General features: G+C 34.2%; 1 protein-coding gene and 1 long non-coding RNA gene across 7 annotated transcripts in view; one reads left to right on the top strand and one right to left on the bottom strand.

Annotated features, from left to right (window-relative positions):
* The window catches only part of Spidr (scaffold protein involved in DNA repair), a 394388-nt gene that overhangs the window by 330430 nt on the left and 44750 nt on the right, over positions 1–19208 (bottom strand). The window lies entirely within an intron of this gene.
* Positions 1689–13340, top strand: LOC125610540. Its single transcript, XR_007340525.1, has 3 exons — positions 1689–1943; positions 6547–6550; positions 13306–13340. It is a non-coding gene; the product is annotated as an uncharacterized LOC125610540 (long non-coding RNA).

Raw genomic sequence — 19208 nt, 5'->3', positions numbered from 1 at the left:
ACTGACTCAAAAAGAAATAGAAAATATAAATAGCACTGTAAGTAGAGGGATTTAACTGGGAGTCAAATGTCTCCTAACAAAGCAAATCACAGAACCAAATGGTTTTACTGGTTATTTTTACTAAACATTTAGAGAATTAACGCCAATCTTTCTGAAACTCTTTTAAAAATAAAAGAGAGAAAATACTTCCTAGCTCATTCTGTAAAACCAGCATTACCCTAATAACAAGGCCATAATGGCATCACAAGAAAACTACAGATTAATATGCCATATGAGTACAGATTTTAAAAATCCCCCATAAAATACCAGAAAACTGAATCCAGTAACATAATGAAATTATATATACCATAATCAAATGAGGTGTATCCTAGCAATCAAAGGATGTCTCAACATATGAAAAAATCAATCAATCAATCTAATATACCATATCAACAGAATGAAGGAGAAAAAGGATATGACTTTCCCAATTGATGTGGGAAAAGCATTTATAAAATCCATATTTTTTTTATTTTAATTTTAAATTATTTATTTATTCTATTTGTTATATGTGAGGGCAGAATGCAATTCACTTCATATTACACATATAGGGCACAAATATTCAAGTCATTGGTTGTACACCAAGTATTTTCACAACATTTGTGTCTTCACACATGAACTTAGGGTAATGATGTCTAACTCACTCCAACATTTTTCCTATTCCTATTCCCTCTCCCTTTCCCTCCCCTTTGCCCTATCTAAAGTTCCTCCATTCCTTCCATGCCCCCACCATCACCATTGTGAGTCAGCATCCTCATATCAAAGAAAACATTCTGCCTTTGGTTTTTTGGAATTGAATTACTTCACTTAGCATCATATTCTCCAACTCCATCCATGTACCTGCAAATGCCATGATTTTATTCTCTCTGAGTAATGTTCCATTGTGTATATATACCAAATTTTCCGTATCCATTCATCTGCTGAAGGGCATCTGGGTTGGTTCCACAATTTAGCTATTGTGAGTTGTGCTGCTATAAACATTGATGTGGCTGTGTCCCTGTAGTATGCTGTTTTTAAGTCCTTTAGTTATACATTGAGGAGCTGGGACAAAAGGTGGTTCCATTCCCAGTTTTCCAAGGAATCTCCATATTGCTTTCCAGATTGGCTGCACCAATTTGCAGTTCCACCAGCAAGGTATGAGTGTGCCTTCTTCCCCACATCCTCACCAACATTCATTGTTGTTTGTATTCTTGATAGCTGCCATTCTGATTGGAATGAGATAAAATCTCATTTTATTTGCTCCCATTCTGTAGGTTCTCTATTCACCTCACTGTTTCTTTTCTCAGAAGAAGCTTTTTAGTTCGAATCCATAAACCACATTTATTGATTCTTGGTTTTAATTCTTGAGCTTCTTATTAAAGAAGCTGGGGTTTAATCTGACATGACAATATGATTCTATACCTAGATGACCCAGAAAATAAATTCCACCAGAAAACTTCTAGAATAAATGAATTCAGCAAAGTAGCAGGATATAAAATTAATGCCCATAAATCAAAGGCATTTCTGTGCTTCAGTGAAAACTCCTCAGAAAGAGAAACTAGGAAAACCACCCATTTACAATAGCCTCAAAAAACAAAAACAAAAACAAAAACAAAAACAAACAAACAAACAAAAAACCCTTGGGAATCAACTAAATGAAAGAGATAAAAGACCTCTACAATGAAAACTACAGAACGCCAAACAAAGAAATTAAAGAAGACCTCAGAAGATGGAAAGATCTACATTGTTCTTGGATAAGCAGAATTAATATTGTCAAAATGACCATACTACCAAAAGCACTGTATAGATTTAACGCAATTCCAATCAAAAACCCAATGACATTCCTCATAGAAATAAAAAAAAAAAAATCATGAAATTTATCTGGAAAAATAAAAGACCCAGAATAGCCAAAGCAATCTTTAGCAAGAGTTAAGCTTGGATCTTGCTGGTTTGCAGAGAGACTTGGATGTAGCGGAGGCGGTGGTGAGGGCGTGGGGAAGGGTGGGGTGAGGGGGCAAGGCCGCGATGAGCGTGGCGAAACTCTCCTCCCCTTGGCCCCACCGCCTGGGACGGCGTGAACGCGGTTTTGGAGGGATGTGCGGTTTTGGAGGGATGTCCGCCTTCTCTGAGGAGGCGCTGGAGAAGAAGCTGTCGGAGTTGAGCAACTCGCAGCAGAGCGTGCAGACCTTGTCCCTGTGGCTCATCCACCACCACAAGCACTTGCGGCCCATGGTCACCGTGTGGGAGCGGGAGCTGCGGAAAGNGACCAGTCCTCCACAAACCTCAGTTGTTGGTTAGTCCACTAACTGAACACATACAATAGTCTGCTTTAGTCATGTTTTCCGCCTTATGATAGTTAACATGGTAAGCCTTAGCAGTGAATAGTCTTCCTTCCTAAAAAGAAGGCTAAATTTTTTCAAGAAATGGGGTTAGGTAGGATACTGTAATACCAAATTCTAAATCATGAGCATTTTCTTCACTGTGTACCTGAGGCAAATCATGCATCTGAGTGCAGTTTGGCCTGGCCCCTCAAGAGAAAAGCATGTCACCATACTTGCAGTAGGGGTACTGTGGTTTGAACGGATACCATCACTCTTTTCTCCACAAACAGTGCAGAGAGTTGCTGGAGTGGCAGTCTGAACAGATTCCCTGGCACTCCCTCTGCTCCTTCCATCACAGTAAGTAAAAGTCCATAGGGGAGAACCTGGAGTCTGAGAAAGTCAGTTGTGCTCAACAGCCACCCTCCCTTAAGGAAAACCATTCCAAATGCAACTTTTTTGGTACCTCTTTCACATGCACTCCGAATCAGGGTTTTTCTATAAGAAATCCTTCAGAATCAGCAAAAGCTGGGGTGACCCAGTCATCTTGATTTGCAAAATTAAAAGAACAAACTTAGGTTGTCAGTTGTCACTGTAGATGAGCAACTCATCTTTTGCAGTATAGTTACTGAACTGGTTCTGAGAACTCTTTAGAGAGAAAGAAAAAAAAAACACCTCAAAAGTACAAATTAACTTATTTTAGGGAAAGATAGAAGGTCCTTTCTGAATTTTCCATTCTAAAAATTTACATAATATGAAATAACATAAAGTTACTAAACTGCTTTGTATTCTATTAAGAAATAGCTCCTAAAGATGTAGTCTTGTTTCATAGCTGTTGCACTATATCAAAGCTTTTTAAAGTGTAAACCCAGTTCTTCTCTGTATAGAAAGGGAACATTGTGTTACTTGATGAGTTTATTTATACAGAGCATTTGTTGCCAACTATAATTCCAGCCATCCACATGAGTCTGTTCTGAGGTGGCAGTAGCACATGGGAAGATGAACTCTCCCTGTTTCTTTACCCCTTTTCTTTGGCTGTATCTGATTACAGTATAAGATGTTCTTAATAAAGTTTTATGTTCTTTTCAAAAAAAAAAAAAAAAAAGAGTTAAGCTTGTGGCATTACTATTCCAGACTTTAAACTATACTATACTACAGAGCAACAATAACAAAAACAGCATGGTATTGGCACCAAAATAGACCTATAGTCCAATGGTACAGAATAGAGGACATAGAGATAAACCCACATAATTTCAGTTATTCCTATCAGACAAAGGCAACAAAAAAATATATTGGAGAAAATAGAGCTTCTTTAACAAATGGTGCTGAGAAAACTGGAAATCCACATGTATCAAAATGAAATTAAACCTCTATCTCTCACCATGCACAAAACTCAATTCAAAGTAGATCAAGGACAGAGACCTTGCGCCTAATAGAAGAAAAAGTAGGCCCCCAAATCCACCACATTTTATGATTAAAAATACTTGACAATCTGGGAATAGGAAAAAAAAATTCTCCATCAGATATATGACATTTATGAAAAACCCAAAGGTTATATTCAACAGAGAAAAACTGGAAAGTTTTCCCTAACAATGGGGGAAACATAAGGATCCCAACTTTTGGTATTTCTATTAAATGTTGTACTGGAAGTTACAGCCAAAGCATTTAGGAAAGAAAATGAAATAAATGGCAAACAGATTGTAAAGGAATAAGTAAAACTATATCTATTTATATATGATGTGACCATATGTATGATAAACCCTAAATCACCCCCACATGCCTATTATGTTGAAGGGTCTGGGTTTGATCCTTAGAACTGGGAGAGAAAAACTACTAAAACTAACAATCCAATTTAGCAAGGTTCCAAAATATAGCATATAAAAATCAGTTACATTTCTATACACTAGTAGTGAATCACCCAAAAATGAAAGTAAGAAAACAACTGATTTACAGAATTAAAAATAATAAAATAGGGGCTGGGGATGTGGCTCAGTGGTAAAAGCACTTGCCTAGCATGTGTGAGGCCCTGAGTTCAATTGTCAGCCCTTTCAAAACTAATAACAATGATAACAATAATAATAAAATAGAAATAAATTTAGCAAACAAAATAAAAGACTTATTCCTGAAAACTATTTTAAAAAACTGTTGAAATTTTTAAATAAATAAATAGACCTAAATAAACGCTGAGCTCCATATTCATGAATTGGAAGAAATATGTTAAGATGGCCCTATTACTCAACATAATCTACAAATTCAATGTAAATCCTAAAAATGCCAAGTTTTTTTTTTTTTTTTTGTAGAACTAGAAAATGCAGTCCTTAAATTTATACAAAATTATGAGGGACCCTGAATAGTCAAAACAATATTGAAAAGAAGAGCAAACTTGGAGGACTCCTCATTTCAGAACTTACTACACATGTATAGCAATCAGAACAGTATGATATTGGCATACCACAGACCCCAAAATAAAGAATCTACAAATAAAGCAGTACATCTATGGCCAATTAATTTTCAAGACTTTTTCAGTGGGGAAAGAACAGTCTTTTCAACAATGGTGCTGGAACAAATGGATTTCACATGCAAAAAAATGAAGTTGGACCAAACTGCCTATCATATACATAAATTAACTCAAAATGGACCAATGGCCTAAATATAAAAGCTAGAAGTAGAAAACTCTAAAATGAAAACATAAATAGAAATTCCCATTACTATAGATTTAGCAACTGATTCTTAGATACAACAGGAAAAGCATAAGCAAAAGAAGAAAAAATAAACTGTAAATTCTCAAAACTTTAGAAACTTGTTCGTTCAAGAACATTATCAAGAAAGTGAAGAGGTAACTACTATATTTAAGAAAACATTTGCCAATTACTATTTGGCAAGAATTTAGTATCCAGCATATATATATATGTAACTCTCTTACAACTGAACAAAAAAAAGACAACAACCCAATAAAAACTTGGCAAAGGACTTGAATAGACCTTTCTCCAAAGAAAACACTCAGATAGCCAATCAGTAACCACATGAAAAGATGCTCATCATGATTAGCCACTTGGGAATTGCAAACTAAAACCATACTGACTGAGATATCTGCCATACTCCCTAGTATAGTTATTGAGAAAAAAAAGATGGCAGAGGTAAATGTTGGGGATGTGGGGAAACTGAAACCCTTGGTATATGCCAAACAGAATTGAAAACAAGTACTCAAGCATGCATATATATATATATATATATATATATATATATATATATATATATATATATGCCAATGTTCATAACAGCACTGTTCACAATAGCAAAAGAGTGAAAATAACTCAAATAATAATCAATAGATGAATGCATAAACAATCTGTGATATACAATACAATGGAATATCATTTGGCCACGGAAATAAATGAAGTACTGATACATATTCCAATGTATATAAACCTCAAAAACTTGAAGAATCAAAACATTCACAATGGATAACACACTGAATGATTTCTAGTTATGTGAAATATACAGAACAGATAAAATCCATGGAAACATACTGGTGTTGTTAGGGTCTAGAATGAGCAGAGTGGAAGGGGTTATGATTGATTAGATGCTAAATAGAACAGCATTTCCTTTTAAGGAGATGAAAATATTTTAGAATGAGACAGAAGTTTCAGTTGTTAAATACTGTGACATATTAAGTGCCACTGAATTATTCACTTTAAAAAGTTAATTTTGTGCTAAGTGATTTCATGTCAACAAAATAAAATTTTTAAAAAGTACACTGAGAGCTAGGACCAGTGGTGCATGCCTGTAATCCCAGTTGCTCGGGAAGCTGAGGCAGGAGGACTGTGAGTTCAAAGCCAGCCTCAGCAAAAGCAAGGTACTAAGTAACTCAATGAGACCCTGTCTCTAAATAAAATATATAATAGGGCTGGGGATGTGGCTCAGTGGTTCAGTACCTTTGAGTTCAATCCCTGCCCCCCCCAAAAGTAAACTGAGATATCTGGTGACAAATCAGATGGTTTTAAGGAACTATATGTTGAAAGTAAATTATTTGAAAAGCAAACAGCTGTACTTTCTGCTACTATATAAAAGAAATTGTGTGAATAAAATCTGATTCTTCTGTAAAAAGATAGATGCTCCAAAAAAAGGATATAAAAATTGTTTGACCGTTATCTTACTACCAATCTTTCTTTCTTCTCCTTGAATAACCCCTGCAATAGTACTGAAGACTAAGAAAAGTGGACCAACCTAGGTGTTGCAGAGGTGGGTTTTTTTTTTTTTTTTCTTTTCTTCTTTCTCCTTGTTTAAAAACAAAACAAAACAGAAAGAGGTGGCAATGTTTCAACATGAGGATGTCAGGGGACCAAAATATGGAAAAGTCCTCCATTCTTAAGGAAAAGCACTAGCTTCAGATGCCTCACAGCTGTTGTAGCTACAGCAGCCAGGAAAGGGGAAAAAGGACAGATTTTCTGGAGCACCGTAAGATCTCTCTATAGCTTTGAAAGTCAAAAAGTTGGTTGGATCACAGCCTGTTTTAGGTAAATCCATTCCAAAGTTTTTGTCATCAGAAAAACATATTCATTTCAATTAGTGTTTTTAAAGTTGCTTGCTTTTACAAAAGGAAAAAGAACCAATCAAACTACTAAAAATAGTCCATGAGAGACAAAACTTAATTTTCCAAATTTCTTTTGTGGGCTCCTTTCTTCATACTTTCTATGAATTTTCACAGTTATTTATCCTATTATTCTTTTTTCTTCTTGCTCCAGAAATATAGATGCAGGGTAAGAGAAAAATTAATTACATGTATTGCTTTAATTTTAACATGATAACTCTAAGCAAATGGTCTCCAAATCAGCATCCAATCCTGTGTTCTCTTCCAAATTCATGTGACAAATCAACTATTTATTGTATATCCCCAATTTAAGACACTAAAAGCAAACTCATTTTCTTCTTCAATAAATAAGTTCTTCAACTTAATTTTAAAATTTCTCTTTATAGTTCTGTTACGGGATGAATTATGTCCTCCCAAAATTCCTGTGTGAAGTCTTATGTCCTCAAATACAACCATATTTGGAGATTAAATCTTTAAATAAGTGATTAAATTGAGGCCATGAGGGCAGACCCTAATCTGATTGCTGTCCTGATGATAATAAGTGAAAGGGATGCCAAGAATGCATAGGCACAGAGAAAATGCCATGTGAGGACACAACAAGAAGACAGCCATTTGCAAGCCAAGAAGAGAGGCCTCAAGAGAAACCAACTCTACCAGTACCTTCATCTTGGACTTCCAGCATCTAGGACTGTGAGAAAATAAACTTCTGTTGTTTAAGCCATCTTGTCTGTGGTATTTTGTCACAGCAACCCTAGCAAATGAATACAAGAACTATTTTGTATCAAAGATTCTAATTAAATGAATTATAATCAACTTAGACTTCTTCCTCTCCCATTAGCAAACTGGCTATAAAAGCTTCTTAAAAGGAAGTTTTCTCATTTATAAATTTTAGTATGATTAACAGCCAGAGCTGGAGGTGTGACTCGGTGGTAAACAGTTCACCTGGAAGATCCTATGTTCAATCCCTACCACTGCAAAAAAGAAAAAATTATAAAAAGGGGAGTGGGGTATAGTTTAAAAGTAGAGCACTTGCCTTAGCATGCAAATAATCTGGCTTTAATCCCCAGCACTGCATAAATAAATGATAAATACATAACAATTACCAAAGGATCCACACAACCAGAAAGATCATTAGTGATATAGACGTTAGTCCTTAATTTGTGGTTAATGAAAGATGAAACATCATATTTTTTTATATATATTTATTTTCATGTGGTGCTGAGGATCAAACCCAGTGCCTCATACTTGCAAGGCAAGCACTCCACCACTGAGTTACAGCCCCAGCCCTATTACAGTTTTTGATGTTTAAATAAAAATGGAAGAATAGAAGAAAACTTGACTTCACAGCACCGATGACCAATTTGTCTTAAATATGGGAAAAGAAAGGTTAAAAGAAGCTGGGTGTGGTGGTGAATGCCTGTAATCCCAGTGGCTCAGGAGGCTGAGACAGGAAGATTGTGAGTTCAAACCAGCCTTGGCAAAAGCAAGGCACAAAGCAACTCAGTGAGACCCTGTCTCTAAATAAAATACAAAATAGGGCTGGAGATGTGGTTCAGTGGTTGAATGCCCCTGAGTTCAACCCCTGGTACCTAAGGGGGAAAAAAAAAGGTTAAAGAACCTGTTTGTTTAAATTTGGAGCCATCTAAAATAGTTGTATATGTAGAGAAAAAGCAAGTAGAGAATGATAACATGTACGCACAAGAAAATGGAAGCTGAAAAGAATGTCCAGCAAATAGCAAAGATAATCTTGTTAGAGTCAAGAAGCGGCCAGAAGACTAATTCCCTCTTTCTAGTCATGTGATTTCAGACAAGGCACTGAATAAGGATAACGTTTAAAATGTTTTAGAATCATGTGTATTAAATGATAAGGTCTATAAAAAGCTTCATTTAATAAATTAATAATATACTCTATAATATACTTTTATGTGGATATATACAATGATGTCTATAGAGAAAAATATATTTTTCTGCTAAAGCCAAGACAGCCCAGTTTAATCATAACTTTTAGGCATTGTAAGGGTTATAATACTAAGATCAATAAAACAAAAGTTACAATGTTATTTCCAATATATGTTTAAGTATTAATTTCCAATCAAGAGGCAATGGAGTCTTGGAGACCAAAAATATAGTATTAAGTACTTCAGTCAGGTATCTGTGGATTCTATAATCACTTACATTAAAAGAGCTCTGAGGGTCTTAAAGAAGAATGAAATTATGGGATTTGCCGGCAAATGAATGGAACTGAAGAATATTATTCTAAGTGAAATAGGCAATCCCAAAAAACCAAGGACTGAATATTTTCTCTGACATGGGGGATGCTAATTCACAATAAAAGAGGTGGGGCTAAGGAAGAATAGATGTACTTTGGACTAGGTTGAAGGGAGGGGAGAGGGTATGGGGATAGAAAGGATAGTAAATTATCACGAATGGGACATTATTACCCTATGTGCATATATGACTACACGACTGGTGTGATTCTACATCATGTACAACCAGAAGAATGATAAGTTATACTCCATTTTATGTATGCTATGTCAAAATATATTCTACTGTCATGTATAACTAATTAGAACAATGATAACAAAAAGAGTTCTGAGGAAGTAATAGATTAATTCTGCTTCTGAATCTATTTTAAGCCAAAGAATGTCCATTTGTAAACTAAAAGGAAATTAGCACAAATTGAAATCTTTGTGTTAGGTGTGTTCTCTGCCATGATTCACCAATTTTCACAGCAACTTGTGAGGAATATATTATTAAAATTATTTAACAGACAAGCCAACTGAGTTCAAGAAAAGCTAAATACCCTGTCCAAGGTCAAGAACTGAGTAAGAAGTACAGCAGAGAGCCTCAGGTTGGTATGCACAACAGTGCCCAGTGCCCAGCGCCCAGGACTAGTTTTTACTCTCTGTCTCCCAGAGAGTAAAAACTAGAGCATTATACATCCCATATCTGGGCTAAAACTGTCAGAAAATCTTCTGATATCAATTGCATTGTTTTAAAACAAAAAGAAATAAACTCAGATAGTGGCAAACAGAGACACTGCATATATACAAAGGCACTTTAGACTCTTAAGACCAAAGACTTCTATGATTACTACCTACATGGACATGAAAACACAGTTCTATGTTCCCTGAGATTTTTGAAATTTTATTTTCCCTTCATTTTATGCAAATTTAAAACAAACTTTTTAAAGACAGTAAACACCAATATATATAACACTTAGACTTTACAACAGTTAATATTTAGCTATGATTATTTTATCACATCCCTCTATCCATTAGTCCAGCATACTTTTTGATGCATTTCAAAACTGTAAATATCAATACACTTTAACCCATAATACTTTAGCATAGATAGCAACAGCAACAATTCAATGAGCATGTTATAACCTGGATGTTAAATGTCCCCCAAAGGCAAGGCCCATGTCTTGAAGGCTTGGTCCCCAGCCACTGACACTCTTGTGAGGTGGTGAAACATTTAGGAGGTGAGGCCTATGGAAAACAAATCAGGTGATTGGGGGCATACCCTTGAAGAAGATATTAGGACCCTTGTACTTCTCTCTCTGCTTCCCAACTGTCATCAGTTGTACAGGCCTCCTCTATCATATCCTTCTGCCCTAATATACTGTGCCTTTATAAACCAAAAGCAACAGGGCCAGGTGATCATAGACTGAAACCTCTGAAACCATGAGTCAAGATAACCCTTTCTTCCTTAAAAGTCAATTCCCTCCCACTTCAGGTATTTGTTATAGTGGTGGAAAGCTGACTAATAGCATATTTACATGAATTTAACTCTTTGGGTAAATTTTACATACAGTAAGAGACAAAAATCTCAAGCACGCCACTTGATAAGTTTTAACAAATGTTTATACCATTTACCACAAATAAAATTTTCCTATGACCCCAACAAGTTCCCCCAAGACTCTTCCCACTCAATCCTCACCCTACCCGAAGAGGCAACACTATTTTTTCTCAGCACAGATTGATTTTGCCTATTACAGAACTTGATGTTAATGGAATAAGATAGAATATATTGTTTTGAGAAATGCTTCTTTCACCCAGCAGCTTTCTGAAATTCATGTTGTTGATATATCAAGATTTCATTCCTTTTTGTTGCTAAGCTATATTCCATTTACAACTAACCCGATGCCTTTTTCTCTGACTGATGGACATATGATTCACTTCCAGTTTTTGCCTACTATGAACACTTCACCTTTTCATTTTCTCATGGGGAAATGATCCAAGAAAAAATTAATAGGAATAAAATTAATAAATCATCTAGTAGAGTATAAAAAGTCATAATTTTGTTCCACATATGGTATTTGTTAGTCTTTAAGTGGGTATGCAGCAGTATTTCATTGCAGTTTTACTTAATTACTAATGATGTTGATAATGTTTTCATGTGCTCACTGATCATTCACATAACATCATTTATCAAGTATATGTTGTAATTTCTCTCCAATTGAGTTGTCTTTTTATTAGTTTGGTTCTAAAGATTTCTTACATAGTTTTGATATAAGTCCTTTACAGATATGTTTTGCTATTATTATCTCCATCATTACTGGTGTCTTTTGATAAGCAGAAAATTTTTATTGTGATAAAGTTTAACTTGCAGCATTGCTTTGTGTGTGTGCGTGCACATGTACACATAACAGCTGCTACTTTCTATATCCTCTCAAAGAATACTCTATCTATTCCCTGCTTTGTTTTTCTAGAAGTTTTGTATTCAGTTTTTACATTCAGATTTATGATCCATCTTGATTTATCTTCAGTGTACAGTGTAATGCACAAGGGTAAAGGTGAACTTTTACACACATAGATATCTAGTTATTCCAGCAATATTAAAGCTTTTCTTTACTCCCACTGGATAACTTTCCTCATTAAAAAAAAAAAAATCATCTTAAACAATATAGACAGACCCTTAGCCATGCTAATGAAGAGAAGGAGAGAGAAAACTCAAATCACTAACATATGTGATGAAAAAGGAAATATTACAACAGACACTTCAGAAATACAAAAGATAATCAGAAATTATTTTGAAAACCTGTACTCCAATAAAATGCAAAATATCGAAGGCATCGACAATTTTCTAGAATCATATAATTTGCCCAAATTGAATCAGGATGATATACACAATTTAAACAGATCAGTTTTAAGTGCTGAAATAGCAGATGTCATCAAAAGTCTACCAACCAAGAAAAGCCCAGGACTGGATGGATACACAGCAGAGTTCTACAAGACCTTTAAAGAAGAACTAATACCAATACTTTCCAATTTATTTCAGGGAATAGAAAAAGAGGCAGCACTTCCAAACTCATTCTATGAGGCCAATATCACTCTGATTCCAAAACCAGGCAAAGACACATCAATAAAAAAAAAAACTTTGGACCAGTATCTCTAATGAATATAGATGCAAAACTTCTCAATAAAATTCTGGCAAATCAAATACAAAAATATATCAAAAAGATAGTGCACCATGATCAAGTGGGATTTATCCCAGGGATGCAAGGTTGGTTCAACATATGGAAATCAATAAATGTAATGCATCACATCAATAGACTTAAAGATAAGAATCATATGATCATCTCAATAGACGCAGAAAAAGCATTTGACAAAATACAGCACCCCTTCATGTTCAAAACACTAGAAAAACTTGGGATAACAGGAACGTATCTCAACATCATAAATGCTACCTATGCAAAGCCTCAAGCCAACATCATTCTAAATGGAGAAAAATTGAAGGCATTCCCTCTAAAAACTGGAATAAGTCAGCAATGCCCTCTTTCACCACTTCTATTTAACATAGTTCTTGAAACACTGGCCAGAGCAATTAGACGAAACAAATTAAAGGAATACACATAGGAAAAGAAGAACTCAAACTGGCACTATCTGCTGATGATATCATTCTATACCTGGAAGACCCTAAAAGTTCTACCAGAAAACTCCTAGAACTAGTAAATGAACTCAGCAAGTAGCAGGATATAAAATCAACACCTATAAATCAAAGGCATTTCTGTATATCAGTGACAAATCCTCTGAGAGGGAAACCAGGAAAACTACTCCATTTATAATAGCCTCAAATAAAATAAAATACTTGGGAATCAACTTAAAAAAAAGAGGTGAAAGATCCATAAAATAAAAATTACAGAACCCTAAAGAAAGAAATCAAAGAAGACCTTAGATGGAAAGACATACTTTGCTCTTGGATAGGCAGAATTAATATTATCAAAATGACCATACTACCAAAAGTACTATACAGATTTAATGCAATTCTGATCAAAATCCCAATGGCATTCCTCATAGAAATAGGAAAAGCAATCATGAAATTCATCTGCAAAAATAAGAGACACAGAATAGCTAAAGCAATCCTTAGCAGAAAGAGTGAAGTAGGTGGCATCACTATACCAGACATTAAACTATACTACAGAGCAATAGTAACAAAAACAGCATGGCACTGGTACCAAAACAGACTGGTAGACTAATGGTACAGAATAGAGGACACAGAGATTAACCCACAAAATTGCAATCATCTTATATTAGATAAAGGTGCCAAGAACATGCATTGGAGAAAAGACAGCCTCTTCAACAAATGGTGCTGGGAAAACTGGAAATCCAAATGCAACAAAATGAAATTAAACCTCTGTCTCTCACCATGCACAAAACTCAACTCAAAATGGATCAAGGACCTAGGAATACAACCAGAGACCCTGTGTCTAGTAGAAGAAAAATCAGGCCCTAATCTCCATCATGTGGGATTAGGCCCCAACTTCCTTAATAAGACTCCTATAGCATAGAACTAAAATCAAGAATCAATAAGTGGGATGGACTCAAACTAAAAAGCTTCTTCTCAGCAAAAGAAACAATCTGTGAGGTGAATAGAGCGCCTACATCTTGGAAGCAAATCTTTACCCCTCACACATCAGATAGAGCACTAATCACTAGGGAATATAAAGAACTCAAAAAGCCAAACATCAAAAAAACAAATAACCCAATCAATAAGTGGGCCAATGACCTGAAGAGACACTTCTCAAAAGATAATATACAATCAATCAATCAAATACATGAAAAAAATGTTCATCATCTTTAGCAATTAGAGAAATGCAGATCAAAACCACTCTAAGATTTCATCTCACTCCAGTCAGAATGGCAGCTATTATGCATACAAACAACAATAAGTGTTGATGAGGATGTGGGGAAAAAGGTATATTCATACACTGCTTGTGGGACTGCAAATTGGTGTAGCCAATATGGAAAGCAGTATGGAGATTTCTTTGAAAATTGGGAATGGAACCACTCTTTGACCCAGCTATCCCTCTCCTCGGTCTATACCCAAAGGACTTAAACACAGCATACTACAGGGACACAGCCACATCAATGTTTACAGCACCACAATTCACAATACTTAAACTGTGGAACCAACCTAGATGCCCTTCAATAGATGAGTGGACTTAAATAATGTGGCATATATACACAATGGAATATTACTCAGTAATAAAAGAGAATAAAATCATGGCATTTGTAGGTAAATGGATGGAGCTAGAGAAGATAATGCTAAGTGAAGTTAGCCAATCCCAAAAAAACAAATGCAAATGTTTTCTTTAATATAAAGAGGCTGATTCATAGTGGGATAGGGAGTGGGAGCATGGGAGGAATAGGCAAACTCTAGATAGGGCAGAGGGGTTGGAGGGGAAGGGGAGGGGGCATGGGATTATTAATGATGGTGTAATGTGATGATCATTATTACCCAAAGTACAGGTTAAAAGACATGAATTGGTGTGAATATACTGTGGATACAACCAGAAATATGAAAAATTGTGCTCTATATGTGTAATAAGAATTGTAATGCATTCTGCTGTCATATATAAATGAAAAATTTACATAAAAAATCATCTTTACTCTGTGCATATCCTTATGTAGGCATCACAGTCTTAATTACTGTAATATTAGAGTAAATCTTAAAATCAAGTAGACAGAAGTTTTTGTAATTCTATTTTTGTAATTTGTCTTCCCTTTGTAATTCTTCAATATTGCTTTGAATAACCTACATACTTTCTATTTCTATATAAATTTTATAATTAGCTTGTCCATTTCTGCCAAAAGAAAAAAAGCCTGCTAAGATAATGAGTCCTACCATTATAATGTATAGATCAACTAGGAGAGAATTGTATTGTTTAATTTCCAAGTACCTGGGTTTTTCCTGAGTATATTATGGTCATTGATTTCTACTTCAAATTTTATTGTGGTTTGAGAATATTTTGAAATGTATTGAGACATGTTTTATGGCCCAATATATTATTTATCTTGGTAAACATATTGTGCACACTTAAACAGAAAGTGCACTTTATTATAGTCTAGTTCGTGAAGTTCTACAAATTCCAATGAGGTTAAGGGGGTTGATAAATGTTTTCAGATCTTTTTTTTTCTAGATCATCTATAAATTATAGCACAGTGTCAAAATTTCCACCTGTGACTGCAAATCTTATTAAGTACATAAAAATTGATGATTGATATTTATTCCTAATGAGTTTTATCACTAATAAAACTTTTATCACCAATAAAAACTGATGGCAATATTTTTATTGTCAATAATACTGTCATGAAGAACAAATATAAATACTTCACATTTCTTATGCTACTTACATGCTACTTAGTTTTCCATACATTTACTTTCAATCTGTGTAATTACATTGAAAATGTACCTCTGCTTGACAGCATACAGGAAGTCTTGCTTTCTATCCAATTTTCAATCTCTACCTTCAAATAAAATGCTTTATTTATCTTTATTAATACAATTAACAGGACTAACCTAGTTTTATAATCTTGCCATTTTTTCAAACCACTTGTTTTATATTTCCCATGTTCCTCCCTTTGAAATTTACTTTGGATGCTCTAAATATATTTTCAAATTCAATTTTGATTTTTCTCTTGTTTTTTTTTTTTTTTGACTATACTTCTTTTTTTTCTTTCTTTCTAGTGTTTGTTCTAGGAATTATAATATAGATCTATGTCATAATGGACATAAGAGTTAATCTTCCTACTTTATATAAAATAAGAACCTACTTAGCACATAGTTCCATCCATATACTGTAGCTGTCATATCATATATATGTGTGTCATAAATGCCATATCATAGTGTTACAAGTTTTGCTTTAAATGGTCAGGTTTATGTATTTTTAATTAGGATGGGGGAAAGACATATTTACCAGGTGCAGTGGTCTTCATTCCTAAGATCTCAGTTTTCATCTTGTATCACTTTCCTTCAGCTTAAAAAAAAATTTATTCCTACAGATCTGCTGCAATGAAATGGTTTAATTTTTGTTTACCTAAAAATGTCTTTATTTTACCCTTCATTCTTGATGAATTTTACTACAGGGACAGAGCCACATCAATGTTTATAACAGCAAAATTCACAATAGCTAAACTGTGGAGCCAACCTAGATGGCCTTTAGTGAACGAATGGATTCTAAAAAAAGTCACATATATACACAATAGAATTTTACTCAGCAATAAAAGAGAATAAAATCATGGCATTCGCATAGAGCTAGAAAAGATAATGCTAAGTGAAGTTAGCCAATCCCCAAAAAACAAATGCCTAATGTTTTCTCTGATATAAGGAGGCTGACTCATAGTGGGTAGGGAGGGGGAGCACGGGAGGAATAGATTAATTCTAGATAGGGCAGACGGGTGGGAGGGGAGGGGAGGAGGCAGGGGATTAGCAAGGATGGTGGAATGTGAGACATCATTATCCATAGTACATATATGAAGACACAAATTGGTGTCAACATACTTTACATACAACCAGAGATATGAAAAATTGTGCTGTATACATGTAATAAGAATTGTAATGTATTCTGCTGTCATTTATTTTTTTAAATCAATAAAAAAAAGAAAAGAACTTTTATTCTGTTAGAGAATTCTGAATTGACTTTTGTTTTACTAGCACTTTAAAGGTGCTTATAGCCTGCTGGGCTGTATTATGTCTGATAGGAAGTCAGCTATTATTTGTTATTCCTAAGTTTATCAGCATGCTTTCAAGTTTTTTTTTTTTTTTTTGGTCTATTGTTTTAAATAGCATCACTATGATGTGTTTAAGAGTTATCATATTTATCTTGTTTGAAATTCACTGTATTTCTTGAATATGTATATTCACATTTTTCTTTAAAGAATTTTTTATCTCATTATTGCTCTAAAATTTTTTGCCCCATTTCCACTCTGTTGTATTTCTAGGACTCTAATAATACATATTAGACCTTTTGCTCTATTGTCTTACAAATCACTGAAGCTAGCTTCATTTTTTGAAATCTTTTTCACTTGTCAAGATTAAATAATTTCTTCTAATCTACCAAGTTTGCTGATTCTTCTATCTTTTCCCAAATCTTCTGTAATCCCAGAAACTATAGAATTTTAATATTAAGTATAGAATTTTCATTGTGGTTTTTTATTTAGGTTTTATTTCACCTGACATTTCTTTTCTGTTCAATCATGATATTCATATTGCCTATTACATACTTAAATAGTTACAACAGCTGCTAATTCTAACACAGGAGTTATGTTAGGGCCAGTCTCAATTAATTGACTCACTTAAGTATGGTCACATTTTTCAGTTTTTGTATGTATGTAAGAGTGTGTGTGTCTATTAATTGTGGAGTATATCCTGGAAACTATGAACAATATATTTTTAGAAACTTTGGGCTTTATTATGTTATTCTGAAAGTATTTAGTTTTTGTTTAATAGCAATTTATTTGGCTATGTTCATTCTCAAACTTTCTCTCTTATGGTGGACAGCAAATTCTTTAACTTTTAAACTAGGATTTCCATGCAGAATTTGAGGTACCCTCATAAGATTCTACTTTATATACTCTCTAACTTGCCTCCCTAAATTTGTCCTCTGATTTCTTTCTTTCTTTTCTTTTTTTAAACAGTACTGGAGATTAAACCCAGGGACTCATGCATCTATCACTGAGCTACACCCCAGTTCCCATTGTGTAAATTCTACCCAAGCTTTAGCAATAATACACAACACTGACTGGTTCTTGTCCTCAGGCAAACAGCAAAAAAAAAAAAAAACTAAAAAATCTACTTTGTTCCTTCCTTCTTCCAAACATCACATATTCAATTTCTGTCTTTCCATTGTGCTTTCATACGTATTTTTATGTTCTGTAAAAAAAACTATCATTGTTTGCAGAAAATATAAACACATGCTATTCTGTCTTAACAGAAAGTAGAACTCTTAAGCATTGTTTCTGATGTTAAAAAACTCTAGGACTATAAAAGTCACACCTGTGGTGACTTACATCACTACTTTTTAACATTATATGGTTGCAACATTATTTCCCACACCAATCCTTTTTCTATTCTAGAACTTATTATATAAGGAAATAGAAGCATTTGGGAAATTGAAGGAAAAAAAGGAGAAATGGGATGACAGAATGATAGTAAAGGAGAAGGATGATTTAAGTTAAGAAAACAAATTAACAATATCCTTGTCCTGGTATCTCATAAGCTAAAGTTCAGGCAAGCAAGAAAGGAGAGATAGGAAAGGTAAGAAAAAATTCTGGCACTGATGCTACAACTGATATTGGTACATACAATTACTCACTTTGAGAAAGAGAATAAAAGGTCATAAATAGCATAGGAATTATAAAATAGCAACAACAAGAATACAGATCGCTCAATATACTCTTCAACATTCCTCTTTGTAGCATGAGAACACACTAGAATTTGGATTTTTTCCTTAAATATAATGTTTCCATAATTTAGTATTCAAAATAATCATACAAAAAGCATGACTTAAACTTTCCAACTTCCCTTAACAAGCACTAAATTTTATCAGTCTTTCTATAAACATACTTATATATATGAGATGGTTTCTTTTTTATTGATTTTATTATTTTTTTAAAATACACAACAACAGTGGAATGCATTATAATCCTTATTACACATATAAAGAAGAGATGTTTTCTAAAATGTAAACTTTTAACCATGCTAATTAACTCCTTCAACTGTATACATTAGATGGATGCAGTCAAGGGATCCTAGGATCATGGCGGAGTAGGAAGCACCAGGAATCTGTGTTCTAGCATAGAAAACTATTGCGGTGATAGAATCTATTACTATGTAACTACTTTGAAACTCTGGGTTCTATTAACGTTTTGCACCTTCCAAATAAGTCTTGAAATGGCAGTTAACTATAGTCAGTATCAGGTGTTAGCACAGTAGTAGCTATGCATCAGCCAACTTAAACTCCATCACACAAGTTTATGGCAAGCATAATAGGAGAGAGA

This window comes from Marmota marmota, unplaced genomic scaffold, assembly GCF_001458135.2.
Source record: "Marmota marmota marmota unplaced genomic scaffold, marMar, whole genome shotgun sequence".
NCBI classification, from domain to species: domain Eukaryota; kingdom Metazoa; phylum Chordata; class Mammalia; order Rodentia; family Sciuridae; genus Marmota; species Marmota marmota.
Note: the sequence above shows the minus strand (reverse complement) of the source record. Positions and strands in the feature narration are given on the sequence as shown.